The sequence below is a fragment of the Lygodium microphyllum genome, chromosome 4 (genome assembly GCF_053477565.2).
Source record: "Lygodium microphyllum isolate KBCC chromosome 4, Lygodium_microphyllum_v1.1.10, whole genome shotgun sequence".
In the NCBI taxonomy this organism is placed as follows: Eukaryota; Viridiplantae; Streptophyta; class Polypodiopsida; order Schizaeales; family Lygodiaceae; genus Lygodium; species Lygodium microphyllum.
In genome coordinates, this window is record NC_141138.1 from 136,901,670 (window position 1) to 136,917,442 (window position 15,773).

Sequence of the window (15,773 nt, forward strand, 5' to 3'; positions counted from 1 at the left end):
TACTTTCATCCATCCAAGTGCATCCTCTTCGGGATAATCTTTCCACTGGACGAGGTATTCTCTCAAGGTTCTAGATCTCACATGTCTCTCCCTAACATCTAAGATCCTATCAGACCGTAGCTCAAGGACTCCTTGGCTAGGCATTACAACTTGTTGATCATCAAGCACATGATTAAGGTTAGGTACATACTTTTTCAGTAGACTGATATGGAATACATTATGAACTTTTAGGTTCTCAGGGAGTTGAAGTGTGTAAGCATTAGGCCCTAAGAACTTGAGGATCTTGTAGGGTCCACAATACCTTGGACTTAGCTTTTTGCATTCACATAAGGATAGGGAACTCTTATTTGGATGTACGCGAATGAAGACCATGTTGCCTTCAACGAAGGATCTATCTTGACGCTTCAAGTCTGCGTAAGCCTCCTGTCTGTCCTTGGTGGCTTGGATGTCCTGTCTTATCGATTTGATTTGGTCATCCATATCTTCCAGCATCTGGTTTAAAGCTTCAACCCTTAAGGTTGGATCCAAGAAGTTTAAAGAACTTCGACAATTGTGCCCATACAATGCTTGAAAAGGGGTCATCTGAATGCTTTGTTGGTAGGAAGCATTGTAGACAAACTCAACCAGTGGTGGCAAATATTGGATCCACTTTTTAGGTTCACGGAAGCAGTGTGCCCTTAGCATATCCTCAATGACTTGGTTGACTCACTCCGTTTGACCATCGGTTTGGGGATGGTAAACTATCCTGAAACAGAGTTGCGTCCCAATGGCTTCGAAGATAGCCCTCCAAAAATGTGATGTGAAGAGAAAGTCACGATCACTAATTATTCTTCTGGGTAACCCATGCAGTTTGAATATTTCCTTGATGAACAACCTTGCAATGTCTGAGTCTTTATAGTTTGTCTTAATAGGAATAAGATGTGCAACCTTGGTGAGCATATCCACCACAACCATAATGGAGTTGTATCCTCCTTGAACTTGGTTCACGCCAACAACAAAGTCCATGCTGATGAATTCCCATTTCATTTGGGGAATGTCAAGCGGTTGCAATTTCTCTGGCATTTTGACATGTTCAGCCTTAATACGTTGACAAGACAAACATTCAGTGACATATTTGAGAACGTCACCTTTAAGCCTCTCCTAATAATAGCTCTTTCTGACTGCATTGAGGGTCTTGGCATAGCTAGAATGTCCTGAAAAAGGGGAGTCATGAGCTTCCCAAAGTATTTTCTACTTGAGTGACTAGCTTGCTGGTATACATAGTCTCGTTCTATAGTACACAAGTCCACTATTGATAGAAATTCTAGATACTTTTCCTGTAGCTTCGAGTCTTGATCCTTGATAGGGATCTCCCTTAGCAACTTCTAATAGGTTGGATCATGGTATGCCTCTTCTCTAGCTAGCTCAAGTATTGGATTGTTTGGCATGGATACCTTTGTGGCTAGAGATCTAGCCATTGATGGATCTTGCAGGATCAGAGAATTTAGAAAAGCCTTGCGACTGAGTGCATCGGCAACTACATTCTCCTTTCCAGGCCGGTATTTGATTTCAAAATCATATTCCTCCAGTACTTCAATCCATCGACGTTGCCTCATGTTGAGCTCATTCTGGGTAAAGATCCATTTGAGACTTTTATGATCTGTTACTAGGGTAAACTTGTTACCCAGCAAGTAGTGTCTCCAAAGCTTGAGATCATGGATGACATCTAACAGCTCCAGATCGTGGGTAGCATAATTTCTCTCATGGTTCTTCAGTTTTCTCAAAGAGTATGCTATAGGATGACCCTCTTTCATAAGCACACATCCTAAGGCAAGTGTGATAGTATTAGTTATTACTTTAAACTCCTTACTAAGATTTGGAAGTTTTGAGATAGGTGTTGATACCAAGCTTTGCTTTAGTTTATCAAAGCTAGATTGTTCAGTAGTTGACCATACAATTGATGTTTGCTTCTTCAGTAGATCCATTAGAGGTGCTGCAATCAAGGCATAGTTTTTGATAAAGACCCTGTACCATCCTGTCAATCCAAGAAAACTACGTATTTATTTGATAGTTGTTGGTGTTGGCCACTTCAGAACATCTCTGACCTTGGCCAGACCTTGGCAAGATCCACTGAGATTCGTTCCGCTGATACGATGAATCCCAAATATTCAATTTGTCGCTTGAAAGATGCACACTTCTTCTTCTTGGCATAAAGCTTGTGTGCTCTCATTATTTCAAGAACAATGCAAAGCTGGGGTTCATGATCTTGTTCTTGTTTGGAGTAGACTAAGGTATCGTCGAAGAAGACGAGTACAAAGTCATCAAGATAGGGCCTAAAGATATCCTGCATTAGCTTGTTGAAAGGTAGTAGGAGCATTTGTCAGCCCGAATGACATGACTAGGAATTTAAAGTGTCCATATCTTGTGCTGAATGCTGTCTTTGGGATATCTTCTTCCTTGATCCTTATCTAATAATATCTTGACCCAAATCAATCTTGGAGAAGATCTTCGCACCTTGAAGATGGTCAAGAAGTTCATGTATTCTTGGAATGGGATATTTGTTCTTAATGGTTGATTGATTCAACCCTCTGTAGTCAATACATAATCGAAGCGTTCCATCCTTCTTCTTCTAGAATAGCACTGGAGCTTCCCATGGCGAACTGCTAGGACGAATGTACCCTTGGTCTAACAGTTTCTTGAGGTGCTCCTTCAGCTCAATCGCTTCCGGAATGGACATTCTATATGGTCTCTTTGCAATTGGTGCAGCTCCTGGCGCTAGCTTGATTTCACGATCAACTTCCCTTTGAGGTGGAAGTTCTGTCAGCTCTTCAGGAAATATGTCTGTATACTCCTTTAGCCATGAAGGTTCTTCACTAGACTCCTAATTCTGATCTAGCTTATTAAGCTTAATCAAATAGACAGGTAGCACCTTTTGCTTTGGCTAGTTGAATTTTCGGCCTACCAACCTCTCCTTGAGTTGTGACCAATTCCCCTTTAGAATTTTGAAAGGAAACTTGGCCCTTTCCGCAGTGAATGTGGGCATCATTAGGTTTAAGCCAATCCATTCCGAGCAAACACTCATGGATACCTAGGTTCATAACCCTGAATCTGATCAAAGTCGACTTTCCACTGAGCAGGAGTTCCACCTTAGCAGTTTGCCTAGTACAAGTGACCTCATGACCATTTGCTAATTCCACAAGCAAGGTAGGTGCATCTTTTGTGGCTATTCTAAATCTTCTTGCAAAACTGGTGAAATAAAGAAATGTGTACTACCACAATCAATCAAGGTCTTGAAGCTTTTACCTTGATAATCCAATGGAGTCTAAATCACTGAAAATTGGCGATTCGGGCCTTTCTTGTGAAGGGCAGCATGGACTGTTGCCCTTTCAAAGTCAACTTCCATGGTGGGGTCTTCTTCATCACACAGCTCCTTGTTGGCAACACTAGAGGTTCTCCCTCTGGTCATGACGGCGGCTCCTTGGCCATGAACGGTTCCTTGGAGTGGTCCTTGACATTGTCCTCCGTTAAGCTTGGGACACTGCCTTTTAAAATGACTGGGTCATTGCAATGGAAGCAATGGAGATTGTGGCCATTACCTTGGGTAGGAACGAAATTGTTGGCAGCGTTTGCCCCAGCTCTCTTCCTTTGTCCCTGATTTTTGCCTTGCGCTCTCTTCTCCTGGGACCTATACACTCCTTTGTTCTAATTCTTGTAAGGCCAAGTCTTGTTATTTCTTGGCTTGGCTTGCACCTCTTATATTATGGGTGAAGATCGAATGAGAGCATCCTGAAAGTCTATTGGGCGCATTGATTCGAGGCGGGTGTTTAAGGGTGGGTTTAATCCGACACAAAACTTTGACACCTGTTGTGTCATATCCATTTGTGGCGCATACTTCAAAAGAGAGACGAACTTTGAATAGTATGCATCAAGAGATAGATCAAGCTGTTTCAGCTTATAGAACTCGTTCATCTTCTATGTGCAGTAGACAGGTGGTAGATATCTTCCTTGCATAGCTCTTTTTAGCTTCTCCTAAGTAACTGACCCTTCCGAGATCCCTTGGTCTCTGCACCATTGTTTCCACCAAAGCCTTGCTTCGCCGGTAAGCTTCAATTTGGCGAGCATAGCTTGGTTAGCAAGCGCAGTACATGCTGCTTTGAAATAATCCTCCATGGATTCGATCCAGATCTCGGCATCAGTTTGGACAGTCCTTACCTTACCATCGAATTTTGTTGGCTTGATTTGCTTGAGAAGGAACTTCTTCTCTTGGATCATGGCCATACTTGGTGTAGGGGTCGGACTAGGAATTTGCACTTGGGGTTGTGCCTAGGCATTGAAATTCTTTACGTTTAAAACTTGCTAAACGTTTCTCACACTACTTTACATGCCCAATTCAGCTTTTAGCCAAGTCACCAAATCACTTAACTTCTTTATCAATACTCGCAGTCAAGACAATCATTGATAAAAAAAGTCTATTTCATTCATATGGGCATAGCCCTTTCTGAGTATAATTATTTTTGGTAAAATGAAACAAGCTGATACATTAATTCGGGGAGAATAAGATTGTGTTACATTGAGCTAGGGAAACTAAGTAATAGTATGGATTGGGGTCATGGATTTTTAGGAATCGATAGGTCATAGGAAGATTAGGGTATCCTTTCCTTTGATACCCGTTCTTCTCGTAACGCCCCAATACCTTGATTCTGTTGGCAGGGATTACTCAAGTTACTTCCTCGTACACATACGTGTTCTGCTTGACCTTTCGACCGCCGACATGTAGGGTTGCGCTTGCGTGAGCTTCAACAAAGATGAACAGCTTCACGATCTTTAAGTCCTCCAACCACTTGATTCTCTTTAAGTTGATTCGAAGGTACACAAATCGGTAGGTAGCTATGTAATAAATTCTTGAATCACCCATCCATCTCCGTTCCACGTATAAGGTGAAGGATTGTAGATGCGATCTAGGATATTCATCATATCGATCCTCCGTCGATAATCCGAAGCACGCATTGTAGTCATAAACATAACCTGGAACATTAAGAACTTGTTCCATGCCTCGCGACTCTGCAAGTCAACATCAATAAGTAATTAAAGAAATGTTCTTAATAGCAACATTTTCTTTAATTCTTCTTATTAAGTTTTCTTGTAAATATTTAAATCTTGTTCGTTTTCTCTGATACCAACTGTAACGTGTCCACCTGTTCATTTATAGGACACGTCTTAGCAGCCCATTGGGAAGAGAGTCCAAAAAGCGCCGCCCAGCACTCCCACGGAATGTCACGGGGTTTGCGATCTAGGTCTTCCCGAGTCTACCATGAAGCGGAAGCATTCCGACTGTTCACACTTAGGACCGACCTGAATTAGGGTTTTCCTAGTGGTCAAATTCCTAGAACCAGGGCTAGCGTCAAACCCCAGGTGAACTACTTTACACAGAAATGTCAAGGTCGAAGCGAATTCATACCGCACTTGGTTCAAGGAGAATGGGAAACGAGAGGGATGCGAAGCTCGGCCTCTCTGCACATAAGGTATAATCCCATTCTGCTCCCCTAAAACATCATAAATCGAGACTCTAGTATTCTAGATTCTAGGTCATTATTCCTTGCTGTCAAATTCCTTCGAGAAAAGTTCCTGGCCAACTGAGACCACCCATCCGTAGGATGGACCCATGGCCACATCCACCACACTTTCCTCAGGGTTGCTTTAGTTATCTAATTACCTATCACATTTAGTTTGACACGCAAAAACAGCTTCCTTAATTAGCCAATTATTCACAGGTTCCTTCACGTAACTTAAGCACTGACATAGAAAAACAATGTCAAACAAGTTCCTTTTCAACAATTGATCTTATTTATCAGTCTTTGAAATACATCATATAATCTAGCTCGAAGGCTATTCCATAATTTTCCCGAAGGCAATCCATAATCCTCCCAAAGGCAATCCATAATCCGCTCGAAGGCTAATTCAACAATCCTCAGGGATTACTAATCCAAGTTTCTGCCCGTAGACTAGTGTGCAGGCCTCCGGATCCAATCCCAAGTCACATCGGCCTGTTGTGCAGGACCCAGAGGCAAGGGATTTACCACCAGAGCCCCCTGGCACCCAAGCGTCCTCCTACTCCAAGTAGCACCCACGGAGAGACCTCTTGCGGCGGGTTTGGTCCACGTACTGGGCATGGCTAACAAGCCCCTCGGATAGGGTCAGGCAAACAATCGGGGGTAACTGATGCTGCCTCTCCCTCCAGGCCTTCAACCTGAAGCATTAATTATTTTTCCATCTTTAGTTCCTTGAGCAAATCAATACAAATAGTGCTCCTAATTATATATATATATAAACACAATCAATCCAATGGTCGTTTATTTGGTCAACTGCTAAGGTGTGAATCCTCTTCTCCGAATGCATCCAACATTCGATCCGGGATCATTTGCAACTTGGCAAGATCCCAAGGGTTTTGTTGCTTGTTTACCCTTTTATCCCTAGGTTAGGGTTTATACGCTATTAACCCAAATTAACAAACACCTTAGGTTCCTTAAACTAAGACAGTAAATCCTGGGCAACCTTGTCACCCTAACTTGATTGGTCCATTGCTTGCTAGGCAATACATAATTACCCAAACTTGGCAACTCAGCCTCACATAAGGTGATGTAGCAGGACGACTACTCATCCTCTTGCAAATTAATTTGTACTTAGAACCTACCAACCTTTGTTCTAAAGAGTAGCAAAACTATCTTGTGAGTTAAACACAAAGCCATGCAACGTTTCAACTTGTTGTACGAGACAAGTGTCGCACCTAACTTGTGGGATCATTTCTCCCATCAAACGACGTTCCTTGGTCAAGAAATATGTTTAGTCAAGATGTAGGGTTTGGGATGTCCTCTTGACCCAACCCAACCCTAACCTTGCTAGGCCGATAACGTTTAGCCCTAGGGTTTCTAATTCCAAATGGAAATCTAGTATTTGGCCAATGTACCCTAGGGTAAAAACCCTAGATCGTTATTATATGGGCGTCCAATTAACCCTAACATTGCGTGAATGTGGGTATGACCTTTGGGTTCGAAAGTCTTGACTTGGCGTCCCAAGTGCGATACTAGGCAGAATTTTTAGCGTACTAAACTCTACCTAGCGCATTGAGGTAACCATCGTTTGAGATACACTATTGCAAGTGAATTACCTAATCGATCTAATGGTCTTGCAACTAGAGGTGATCTTTCCTTAGAAGAGATGCAAATCCTTTTCCTTGTGAGAAATGCGGGATCTAGAGCATGGCAGTGAGTTATGGTGGATGAAAGGAGAGGTTTGGACTCATGATGAAGAAGATAAAGACACTATTTCTTACACAAGTGAATTAGGTTCCAAGATTGAGACTTGGACTCATAAACACAATCTTGTGTATGTGGACAATGACATTGACACTTCACTGAAAAGAAAAGAGTACTATCATTGGATTAAGAAAAGGAAGCAAGTACAATGCTTTATAGGAAAGTAGGAAATTGCAGTAGGCACCATTGTGCATATGGGATAGGTTAGCCTGCATATCCTTGACCCTAAAGCTCCATACAAAGAGGCTGTTTAGTGAGTGTGATTGCTAATTCTCAACATTCCTAAGAGATGTAAATAATTGCAAAACATAACATCCCATACAAATATGCGATTCATAGAGTTTTCCTTCTATGTAGCTAAAAGATTTCAATGATCAATTATTTTCTCTAGTGCTAAAACTATAATGATGCAATGGAACCAAGCTTTAATGAATGACAATTTAGGACTAACTTGTATAGAAACCTACATTGAGTTTTAACAAGAACTATACCTATAAACCTTTTGTCCAATGCATTGAATTCATGATTTAATATGAAATGCATCTCTTTCTAAAACAACTTCGATAACAAGGTTCATGCATGACGAATGTCATAAGACTATTGTTGACTTAATCCATTCAGCGGCACTTAATCCCAGCACTTAATCTGACTTAAAAATGCAAGCATCCTCGCATGCAACATGTAAGTTCGTGGTCTCCTTTTCATGCAATGAAATTCTTTGGACAATATTCTAACGGATGTTCACGATTATCTCATGCGAATCACAACAAGGAAGTTATTACCTAAATGCATTATGCGTTGTTCTCTTTTGCGAGGCAATCAAGGATGTGTCTAGGCAAATCCACCTTTTTCTTAAGCAATATGCTTTTAGGATTGCAACTTAGACGTGCAAGCAATGTGCAACATGCAACTAAATCTTGTAAGACGAATAAATAACTACATTCATAACTTCCCCATGAAAGTTAATCGTGCCTAATGCATTCCCTTTTATGCGGAATTAAACTTCTAAGAACCTAGGTATTGGGGTTCGAGGTATTTTCCACATGTGTGCTTGGGGTAGAAACTCCCGCGTGAGCGCCTCTTGCCATTTTCTTGGGAGCCATTAATGAGTCAAATTCCCATTCAACAACTCCTCTTTGGCTCTTTACACATTATGAATCCCTTTTGCCCGATGGCTTCTCCTTCGCACAGGACACGGCCTTACAATCGCGGTTCTTAAAGAAACATAAGATGGTGTAAGTGAACCAGGCTTATGGAGGCCTTGTTTTAGAAGCTCCTAAAGAAGCTATCTGTCTTCTGTGACAGCAATGTGACGTGGAGAGAGAAAGTAATAGTGGAGGAGATGATGATGATGATAATGATGAAGATGATGATCATTGTGATGATGATGATGATGGGGTGGGTAGGCGGCAGCAGCACGGCAATAGACGACTGTGGCATGGCAGAATGGCAACGGCCTGGGGCAGCACGACAACTCCCTTCTCTCTCCTCGTGCCTCCCTCCCAAGCTCGAGGGGGGAGGTCTTATAGGTAGAGGGGAGGGGGGGAGATAGCCACCCACGTGGCTTCACATGCCTCCTTCCTCCCCCATGCACTCCACCACTTACACCACTCCTCTCACACTCCCTCTCCCCCTGCCATGCATCGGCTGAGGGGAGGGGTTAATAATAAAAACATTTGCAAAATTTTTGACCATTATCCTTTTGCCTTTCCCGTAAAGGGTGTTCTCGTGTGGCCTTGTGGTCTTCAAGCCGTGGCCTATTATGCCCCATACGGGTGGAGTTTATTAGCGCGCAAGGGTAAGCACTTGACCACTAACATTATTCTGTTGCGGGAGATGACTTAGCACTGCTTTTTGCACAAGAGTATAGTGGTCAAAATTCTTTAATATTTCATGCGGAAATGTTACATTCTATGACTTATCTTATCCTCTATTACAACCTTCTCCTCTTATTCCATAGCCCTTTCCATTTGATTACATTAACCTTCCTCCCTAGATAGTGTTGGATACACTTGGCTATGATCATGACATTCTTCCTCGATGACAATGGATGCTGCATGGTTCAATGAAAGGACTAATTTTTAACTGGGCCTTTTATTCTAAGGTCCTAGGATACATGTGTGGCATGTTCAAATTCTTATCTTCATTTTTCTGAAGTACATGTTACTTTTGAGGGTACCACTGTTTATCTTGCGACTCATTTTTGCTGGTATCTTGCCTTCATGCATCATCAATCTCATTTGAATACTCAAAAGAGTATCCCCTAGTTGATCATAGATCCAAATGTGGATGTAGCTGTTGCTCAAATGGATATATTGTATTACTTTACATAGGCCTTCCCCACCAGGTTTATCATCTTATTGGAAAGGATCTGTTGTCTCCAATTCCTCCAAAATGTACCTTAGTACTTTGTAGATGAGAACAAAGCCTTGGAATGTCTTAAATTGAGTATGCAATTTAAGAAGAAACATCTTTATCCTGCTTGGCAGAAGAGGGTTTTCATGATTGTATCATCTTTTATTTTTCTTAATGAAAATATTTTCATTTGCTCTCCATTTTTGGGAGTGTATGCCATTTAGACTACTTGGTTTTGTGTTAAGTGTTAAGTGTATGTGTATGTGTATGTATTATTTTTCTCTCAAGTAGAGTTGAAGATGAAGATGGATCTGATCGTGAAGCTGATTGATGGATGTATGGATAGAAAAAACTTCTTATATCCTTTACTAGTTTTTTTAATAAATTTTAAGAAGTGTTAATGGATAAAGGGTTTTCCTTTTGTTGTATTATTTATTAGAGATACATGTTATAAGTTGGAGTTATGGTTGGATGGAGTTTTCGTGAAGATTCATATTGAAGATCAATGATATGAGCTCTTTAATAAACTTTTATTTTCTTTTTCTTAGGTCATGAGGACACTTCCCTTTTTAAGTGTGGGGACATGTTGAATGATGAAATGACTATATTTTTAAGCTCATTTTTATTGTTTTTAAGGCTTGAATAGTTGATTTTTGATGTATTTTGAGTGATAAATAGTTATTTTGAAAGTTTTTTGGATGAGATTGATTATATTTTGGAAGCTCATGATAATTTTTAGTAGAAATATGAGGCTCTATGATGTTTTGATAGGTTTTGTTGAGGTGTTGATTGGTTCTGTTTAGCTTTTGTTTTGTTTTGTTTCTCTTTTGTATGAAGCATGGATTAATGATTGATGGAAGTTGAGGTTTTTTGCTAGCTCATTGAATGATTTTTGATAGTTTGGAATGATTTTAGTATGATTTATGTGGTTTCCATGCTTTCTGTTGACCTTTTGTGAAATTTTCTATTGATCTTTTGTGAGCTTATGTAAACCTTTTGTAGATCTTTTGTATGTGTTCTATGGAATGTATGTATGACTTTGGGAAAGTTTTCTAGACTTGAAAATATGTGAATATAAGTTCAAAAGATCTCAAGAAAGTGGAAGAAGCAGTTGCTAAAAACTTAAGAGAAGAATGGAGTGAAGTGACATTGATGAGCTATGAAGAGTCACTATAATGGCTTTGGTGACCTTTCATATCATAGACACCTTTTGGAAGGGGCATCCATAACCAAAGAAGGATTATTATGAGTGATTATTGAGTATTGTAGTGAAGAGATGATGTAATATTGATTGACAGAGAGATAGAGAGTTAGAAATAGCAAATTCTATGAAAGACAATGTATCTATCTATGAGAGATTATGAGAGAAAGGTATGGAATCTTTGAAGATGAATTACATGTGATACATTTCCATTCAAAGTGGAGTATTATTTTGTGTTCTCTTGGTATATCAATGAAAAATATAAAGAATATGAAGAGAATGATTAATTTTATTGAAGATAAAACTATGGGAGTTTGTTTCTATGATGATGCGTGAATATTTCTAGCTAGTGGCGTTCTTTTCCTTGTTGTGGTTCTCTAAAGAATGAAAGAAAATCACGTTGATGTTACAAGATATATTTCCTTGCAGTAGAGACCCCTTCTCCTTGGTGACTCTCTTGGGGCTCCAAATAGCCTTAAGTGTGATAGGGAGTATTTTATGAGAGCTCAAGTAGTGGTAGAGACTGATTGACTACCTCTACTGGGCATTATAGTAAATTGCTCAACTCCCGATATTTCCATGTTACAGTGGATTGCATATATAAAGTCACTTAATTGCAGGTAGAGAAAACCCCGTGATTAACATGCTTTCATGAGCAAGGTTTGAAGATGAAGAGGAGCTTATGGAAGATGAAGAGGATGATGTGATAGGTACTGAAAACGACTTTATGACTGCAAGGAATGAGTATGCAGCTACTGTTACTACAAGTACAACTGTTGTAATAGGGATTTCAGCAAATAAGAAAAGAGCTTACAGTCATGGAGAAAAGTTGGCAGTAGAGAGAAAGCATCATTAGTGTTATGCTTCAGTGAGAACACAATTTTTGGAAGAGTTGTATGAGAATGATTGGCTCAAAATAGGCCAATATCTCAGCCTCATGACAAAGAAGGTTGAATGGTCTAAAGCTGAGTTCAAAAGGATTCAAAGAAAAGCTTATGGGTTTTTCTTGAAAGATAGATATTTATGGTAGCATGCAAAGAAAAAGAGAGGAGCTCTAGTACGTGTATTGGGAGATGAGGCTTCTCAACAACAGGCGATGTAGGAGTTTCATGAAAGCCTATGGGATGGACCTAGAGGAGTTTGGGGCACATTTTCCAAGATCAAAGAGATGTATTGGTGGCAAAACATGTATAAAGATACAGTGGAGCATTATGTGGAATCATGAAGTGTCTCTCAGATGTATTCCATGGTAAAGCATAGAGATGGGTTGCAACCGACCTTTCCATTGTCTATGCATCACAAGTGGGTAGTTGGTTTGGTTAACATACCTACATGTTTATGGAATATGAGATATCTTATGCTTGCGCAAGAAGACTTGACAAATCAAGTGGAAGATTGAGCTCTTAGTTTAAAGACTACTCAAGCGGTTTGTAGGTTCTTATTCGAAGAAGTCTTTTGCAGGTATGGTTATGCTGGTAAAGTGGTTTCAGATAGAGGAGAATTAGATAAGGATGAGGCTCATGACTTCTTTTCACGATTGGGTATTAACCTAGCTTTAACTTCAGCCTGAAATCCTGAAGCAAATGGTAAAAGTGAAAAATGTCATCAGTCTATCGTTAAGGCATTAGCTCAGGGAAGTTACTATATGTATATTCTCTACATCACGTGCGTTCAAGGCCTATTTGTAAATATCCTTATCTGTGATTTTTCCTGAATAAAACATAACCCTTTTCTATTCAATATGTAAATAACCCCTTTATATTACACCCTTCTATATGTAAAAATATATATAAAAATGGCATTTTAAAATACCTTATTTTGAACCCACGTGATGCACACATATATTCATGAGTAACTTACCTGAGGGCATTAGTAAAGTCATGCAAGGCAAGGATGAAATAGTGGCCAAGAATGTTATCCTTTGCTTTATGGGCTAATAAGACCACTCATAGTGTAGTTACAGGGTATATGCTTGCTAAATTAATGTATGGACAATAGCCAATCATGCCTATTGAGGAAACTATTGCTGTTTGGAGTATTTTACCATGGGAAGAGGGTTTGAATAGAGAAGCGTTGTTGGTCCTATCCATTAGACAGTTAGAAAGAAGGCCTCAAGACATTGAGACAGCCATGAAAAAGTTGAAGACTACAAGGATCAAGAACAAGAAGAGGTTTGACAAGTGACACAAACTTCGACCACGAGCTATACAAGAAGGGGATTGGGTGCTAGTTTATGACAACAACTTGGAAAATTAGCATAGTGACAGTCTAAAGATGGCAAAGCAATGGTTTGGTCCATATGTGGTAAGGTTTTTTTTTTTGAAAATGCTACCTATGCATTAAATGAGAAGGATGGGACAACTCTAAGGATTCTAGTGGCTAGAAAATGTATCAAGCTCTTTAAACGTAGGGATTATTCAGTATATAAGTTAAATGAGTTGGATACTGAGCATGAACATGAGAATATGGAAGAAGAAGTGGTAGATTCAAATGAAGACATTGACATGACAGAGGATACTTCTTCTGACACTGCAGATCCATAAGGCTTTGGTACATGTCCAAAGAATGTGCAGGTTAAGAGGGGGTGGATGTGTATACCTATGTACTTGAAGTTCTTGGATTTGTGTGAAAAACTCTAGAGTGTATCGTCATTCCGCTTTCTTATTGATCTAGAGATTCAATGCCATATCAGTTCATCAGTGTCAGTGTTTGTAGTGTGGATGATTCAAAAATACTAGATTTTTTAACAAGTTTAGTCCATTTTTGATATTTTAGATATTATCTCTTGTAAATATAAAAAAATTGTAGACAACTTCTAGAATAGGATGACATGTAAAAGAAAGTAGGTAGATTTTAGCTATTTTGGGAGGACTTTATGTAAAAAGAAGGATTGGTGAAATTGCGTGATGCACAATCGCAGTTTTTAGGCAGTGAACAACACTTCGAACTGGGAGATGAAGGAGTGATGTGGCAGAATTCTAGTCAAGTGTCCTAGTATTTTACCCCCCTTTCGAAGCCAATGGAAGCATCAGATTGGCACTCTGAGAAGCAAAGAGGAAGCCATTGTTTTATGCAGGTTTTTGGCCTGCAAGACATTTATCTTCTTAGAATGTAGAAATAAATTGACAGGCTTCACCTCTGTGAGTATTCTTCTACATCTTCTATTTATTTGAACCCCTTCTCTCTTGTCTACTCCTCTCCTTGAATCTCCCTTCACCCTACTGTCTCTTACCCTCGTGGTAGACTTTTGATGTCGTGCTGCTACGCGGACACAATGTGAAAAACTTTAGAGTGTGGCTTTCTTATTGATCTAGAGAGCGAATGCCATATTAGTCATTAATGTTAGTGTCTGTAGTGTAGATGGTTTAAAAATACTAGATTTTTTGACAAGTTTAGCCAATTTTTGGTAAATATCTAAAACTTGTAGATAAATTTTAGAATAGGATGACATGTAAAAGAAAGTGCATAGCTTTCGGTCACTTTGGGAGGATTTTATGAAAAAAGAAGGATTGGGAAAATCGCATGACATACGATCACAGTTTTCAAGCAGTGAACAACATTCCAAACTGGGAGATGAAGAAGGAGTGATCTGGCAAAAATCTAGCCAGGTGTCCAAGTATTTTACCCCCTTTCAAAGCCAATAAAAGCATTAGATTGGCAGTTTGAGCAGCATAGAGGAAATTCTTATTTTATGCACATTTTTGTCTACAAGAGATTTATCTTCTTATAATGAAGAAATAAATTGATAGGCTTCACTTCTGTGAGTATTCTTCTACATCTTCTATTTCTTTAGACCCCTTCTCTTTTGTCTACTCCTCTCCTTGAATCTCCCTTCACCCTAGTGTCTCTTACCCTCGTGGTAGACTTTTGACCCCAAATGCTTTGATAACATATTAAAGAGGATGAAGAATACTATTTGAAAAAAATGGGTTGGACCTCATTTGACAAGGTAAAGGGCACAAAAGACATTATACTAGCATTCCAAGCTATCCAAAATAGTGAGATTCTTTCCCTATCAAGAAAATCTGATCACCCCAATAAATGAAGCTCCAAGATAAACAAACAAACATGAGATCTTCCCCTGCTCCTTAAGAACAAAATAATACACCAAATCCCACAAGCTCAAAGTTAAAATCACCTTAATCAAGTTCCTTATCACAAGCCCTAGTTATTAGTATGGCTATTAACACTAGTGAGAATGATGCCACTTTACCTTCCATGCTCGAAGTTACACTTGCAAATCTAATCATTTCTCTTAAGGTCAAGGGAGTAGAAAGAATATTTGATTTTCCTGAGATAGTTAAGAAGAAGGGAAAGAAGGAAGAATTTGGATTTCACATGTTTGAAAAATTCTTTCTATTTGGTCCAACAACACAAATTTGTATTCTCGTTGATAGGTGCTATGAGGCACCTCCTTTGTATGCTTATAGGTCACTATGTTGGAATTATGTGAAGAAGGTAACCACATCTTTCATAAAGAATCCCATGAATCTAGCAACAACAATATATCTTATGCCTTTTGTATAAGACAACAATGAGAAGAGACCCATGCATCATGATGAGGTGGATGCTAATAAGTAAGCCTTCCATTTTAGACTTTGGAGGCTTGGACAAGGAGTGCAATGATGAAGACCTTGAAGAAGACCAGAGGATTTCAAAGGGGTTTTGAGAAAGAAAATGAAAGCTATGGGGACTACAATCAAAGCATTCAATGATGCTCATGAGGTTGTATTTGATGAATATGCAAGTGGACTTGCATTTAAGGTGGCTTTGGTAAATCAGACTATTGTAGTGGTTTGCAACACTTAGGAGCAAAGAGAGGCCAAATCACAATTGTGGAGAGTCCATGAGAGTGCCAAACAAAATTCAAATTCCCGAGAGGTTCCTCTACTGAAATTCAAGTCCCTGAAGTACCACCTGAGGGC